This window comes from Leguminivora glycinivorella, chromosome 25 (genome assembly GCF_023078275.1).
Source record: "Leguminivora glycinivorella isolate SPB_JAAS2020 chromosome 25, LegGlyc_1.1, whole genome shotgun sequence".
Lineage (NCBI taxonomy): Eukaryota > Metazoa > Arthropoda > Insecta > Lepidoptera > Tortricidae > Leguminivora > Leguminivora glycinivorella.
In genome coordinates, this window is record NC_062995.1 from 6991911 (window position 1) to 6997516 (window position 5606).

A 5606-nucleotide genomic window follows, 5' to 3' on the forward strand; every position below is an offset into this window, starting at 1 on the left:
CACCGGAACAGTACTGACCGAATACAAAATCATAACCGCCTATATATATGTTAAAAACCATTTGAGACGTTTTGATTTTAAAAGTATAAATACTGATCTTTATTTTCAACCTTTTCTCTGAAACTTGAAGGTGGAATTTAGAAGATCAAAGGGAATACATGAATACAATTATGCCAATGATATGTGTGATGTATTCAGTTTTTTTTCTGGATTGGCGAGAAGGTAAGATGGCGTGTCTTGTTTTTTTGATTTTTTTGATTTCTTGTGATAATAAAAATAACTTTCACTGGTAGAGGAAGAAAGTTATAGCCCTTTAACTGCTTTATTACAAGTTCTAGTTAATTTAAATGTAATTTGGCGGGTTACTAGTTAAAATTGAGAGCACATACCTATGATCAAGGATTATTTATATAGGACTAGCTTTTTCCCGCGGCTTCGCACGCGTTAGAAAGAGACAAAAAATAGCCTATGATACTTTTCATCCCTTCAACTACCTCCACTTAAAAAATCACGTCAATTCGTCGCTCCGTTTTGCCGTGAAGGACTGACAAACAAACAGACACACACACTTTCCCATTTATAATATTAGTATGGATTTACGTACTTCATACTAAGAATCGTACGTCGATTTTTAGCGCCACCTATTAAATACTATCATAACTATCATAAGACAAGTTCATCACTACACTGTTGATGTCTAAAAATTTATTTTTTCAAAATATGTATTGACGTGATGTTAATGATTTTAAAATAAAGAAATATGTCATTTGTTCTTATAAATAATAAAAATTATCTACCCTATGTCACTCCATTCCATCAACTATCTCCACTTAAAAAATCTCGTCAATCCGCCGCTCCGTTTTGCCGTGACAGACGGACAAACAAACAGACTCACACGCTTCCCCATTTATAATATTAGTATTTAGTATGGATTAATAGTTATAGTGCGTAGACTGCCATCTCTCGACACAGGGTGTTTCTGGTGTCCATGAGCGGCAGTGATCGCTTACCATCAGGCGACCTGTCTGCTCGTTTGCCTCCTATCCCATAAAAAAAAACAGGGTTAGAATTTTTGTTTTGACAATTTCACCTGCATAATAATTTACATTTATATATGAGAAAATGGTGGAAAAAGCGCTGGTGGCCTAGCGGTAAGAGCGTGCGACTTTTGATCCGGAGGTCGCGGGTTCGAACCCCGGCTCGTACCAATGAGTTTTCGGAACTTATGTGCGAAATGTCATTTGATATTTGCCAGTCGCTTTTCGGTGAAGGAAAACATCGTGAGGAAACCGGACTAATTCCAATAAGGCCTAGTTACCCTTCGGGTTGAAAGGTCAGATGGCAGTCGCTTTCGTAAAACTAGTGCCTACGCCAAATCTTGGGATTAGTTGTCAAAGCGGACCCCGGGCTCCCATGAGCCGTGGCAAATGCCGGGATAGCGCAAGGAAGATGATGATGATGAGTTAAAATGGTTAAAAGTTAACGGAAATAAAAAAAACACGTTGTATACCTAGTAGAGATGCAACGAATAGTTGTTTGGCCGGATACCGGATACCGAATATTCGGCCCAACCATCGGCCTAATATTCGGTATCCGGTCGCCGAATGTTCGGACAGCAGATTTTTACCTATTTTACGTCGTGCAGGTTTTCACTTGTTTCGTAGTGAACTTCGCGCAGAGTCCGTTTTTGTTTCAATGTTTATTTTTTTAATAATAAAGGGCTATGATTATAAGTATTATAACCGTAAGTGTTTGTATCTGGTATAACGTTGTTTACATTTAATTTATTTACCCTAATTCAATTCAATCAAAAATAGCACATCCGGTATCCGGCCGGATAGTCGTCACAATCCGGTATCCGGCCGATAATTAAAATAAGGGTCGAATAGCCCGGATACCGAATAGTAATCGAATATATAAGAAAAAACTGTATAAGTACCTCGGAACCATCAAGAAAAAATTATGGCTAACTAGATGTGCAGGCAGACTAAAATGTGAGGAAAATGCTGGAACAACCTTAAAATCAAGAGTGAACAGGCATCTTCTGGGCGAGCTCACTCCATCGTAGGCCATGTCTTTGTAGACTAAGAGCCCTGGGTGCGTAGCCGAATGGCACAAACTCTCACGAAACGCTGACGAAACGAAACGCTCGTAGATATCTATCTCTATCGCTCTTGCGTATTGACGTGACAGAGCCAGACTACCATTCGCGGCGTTTCGTTTTCGTTTCGCGTTGCAGAAATGCCATTCGGCTATGGGACCAATGATGATTTATCAAATCCTTACAGTGTTTTCTATCACATATATAAAAATCACCCTTGAGAAATTAAGGAAAGTTAGTGTTTTTAAAAAACCTTATACTTACGAACTTATGAATTGTCCCAAAGTTTCATCCTTGAGAAAATGAGGAAGATCTGTGTGTGTGTGGATTGAGTGAGCACCTTCCGAAAATAAAAAAAAATATGCTGATCATTTAGTAAAAGTTCTAAAACAATTGTAAAACGAATCTCTGAATTTGTAAAAAGATAAATCAAAAGATACAGCCATTAACATGTGCTCACTCAGTTCTCACAAACTACCAACGAAAACAGTGAATATATTCATTTAACATATAATATTTATATACTAACATTTAGTAAAAAATAGGCCAACCTACCTCTATAAATATTAGATCACCTAGTGACGTATTAAATTTTTTACAAATAGTTTCTTATGCTCACTCAATCCACACACTTTTGAAAAGCCGAATTTTGATGAAAAACATAAGATTTAAACCGCTATCATATGTGTATAGTTTAGTAAAAGTGAAATGGGAATTTGTAAAATACAAAACGAACCAATAACGTGTCAGGTTTTTTTATAATAAATTTTTGTAAGTGCTCACTCAGTCCACACGTTTTGAGAAAGTTAAAAATGTAAATATCTTACGATTTGTAGCACCTAAGACACTCGAAAGTACTTCAACATTTAGTAAAAATTTTTACTAAATATCCACCATCTAATATTTTATATTCGTTGTCTGGTTTTAAAGATATTCAGACATAACTTTTCTCATACAAATGTATCAAGTAGGGTGACCACACTATGTCGGCTCCTGATTTTCCCCACCTTCCCATTGTCATATTGAGATTGGGGAGTTTCGTTCAATTTTGATAATAGTTTACCGGATTTGTAAGTGGGAGCGAGAAAAGAATAACTATTTCTCGGTCCCACTTACAAATCCGGTACGCTCATCTGTTAGCGCGATTAGATTACCAGGTTCTGGTTTCTTACTAGTGAAGTATTATATTCTTTGTTTCTTACCAATTATCATTCGTGTCCTTTTTAATGCATGCATGTCGATATGGTTATTATCCTGACGTCGATAAAAATTACACAATACACATCATCACTAGGCCAAGAACATAACCTAAAAACAGTTTGCAGATGGAGAATTAATATGGTATTAGTTTAATATTATCAAAATTGAACGAACGAAACTCCCCAATCTCAATATGACAATGGGAAGGTGGGGAAAATCAGGAGCCGACATAGTGTGGTCACCCTACTTGATACATTTGTATGAGAAAAGTTATGTCTGAATATCTTTAAAACCAGGCAACGAATATAAAATATTAGATGGTGGATATTTAGTAAAAATTTTTACTAAATGTTGAAGTACTTTCGAGTGTCTTAGGTGCTACAAATCGTAAGATATTTACATTTTTAACTTTCTCAAAACGTGTGGACTGAGTGAGCACTTACAAAAATTTATTATAAAAAAACCTGACACGTTAGTGGTTCGTTTTGTATTTTACAAATTCCCATTTCACTTTTACTAAACTATACACATATAATAGCGGTCTAAATCTTATGTTTTTCATCAAAATTCGGCTTTTCAAAAGTGTGTGGATTGAGTGAGCATAAGAAACTATTTGTAAAAAATTTAATACGTCACTAGGTGATCTAATATTTATAGAGGTAGGTTGGCCTATTTTTTACTAAATGTTAGTATATAAATATTATATGTTAAATGAATATATTCACTGTTTTCGTTGGTAGTTTGTGAGAACTGAGTGAGCACATGTTAATGGCTGTATCTTTTGATTTATCTTTTTACAAATTCAGAGATTCGTTTTACAATTGTTTTAGAACTTTTACTAAATGATCAGCATATTTTTTTTTTCTTTTCGGAAGGTGCTCACTCAATCCACACACATACGAAGATCTGGTGGCTCTGGGCTCTTAGTCTATTGCCTTTGGCTAGTCTGTGGTCATATTAAATATTTAAAAATATAATATTTAAAAAAACATACACTTTGCATGTAGACGGAATAGTTAAAGTGTAATGAATTATTCGTTCCATGCACGGTTTTGTTATTTTTCACTTGAATAAAGTTAAATAATACCAAATATAATTCGCACTGGTTAGTTGTACGGTTCGAGTACAATACTCGTAATAATAAAGTATGCGTTTAGATAACGCACTTTTTTGCACTTAATCTGCATTCTGCTGAAGTACGTGGGTAACACTGAAAGTTTTTGAAAAGTATTTGATACATAAAAAAAATGTATAAAGCAAATTTAAATATACTGGCATTCAACACGGCTTATTGGGGCCTGTGGTCCGTTTTGACAACGAATATGTACTAACATTATTCGTCGGCGCTAGTTTTTACTAAAACCACATCCATCTGACATTCTAACCCGAAGGGTAACTAGTAACTATAGGCAGGCCTTACTGTAGTCCGGTTCCTCGCACTATTTTTCTTCATCGAAAAGCGACCGACATTAAATTACATTCAGTGGCCGGGCCGAGTCGGGGTTTGAACCCTCTACCTTCGAAAAAGTCGCGCTACTAGGCCACCAGCGCTTTCAAAAATTACATATCATACACATCACAAAATATATATTTAGGTCTATGAAAGTACCTCTGTCCTGTTAATAAAAGTGTGTAACAGGGCCCATACATATTTGTACTTTATCAAAGTATTTGTTTAAATTGTAAGTATTGTAACCGAATAAAAATTTACTAAAACTTACACAGTTCTAAAAACTTTCGGTTTGCCCCTTGTAACTAAGCAGGTCTTGTATTCAGAATGACCTGCACACGTTGCTACAGTTACATTTTTATTGCGTCTGGTTTTTCAGGGTTCCGTCACACCTCGGACAATGGCGATCAAATATAATGAAAGACACTCGTTCTTCTATGAAAAAAAAAAAACAAATTATTTTTCCCCTCACTAGCTCGGAAACGCGTGTTTTTTCCTTTAATACCAGCGGGTAAAAACGCATTTATCCACTAGTGGGTAAAGTAATTTGGCCTTGAATAAAGTCAAATTAACTGCTTTAAAATTGATAAAAGTAGGTGAATCAAGTAATTAAGATGATTTAATTACCACCTGTGGAACTACTGGAAGCAGTGATAAACGCATTTTTTTGCGTTGTAGTTTCCTCGCTATAGTGAGGGGAAAAGTTTTGTGTTACACTCGGGTGCAAATGTATTTTACTTCTCGTGTGTTAAAAAACTCGCAAGTTCAGGATTCTATTCTCGAACCACTCGCTTCGCTCGTGGTTCAACTATAGAATCCTTTCACTTGCTCGTTTTTCAATTCCACACTCGGCGT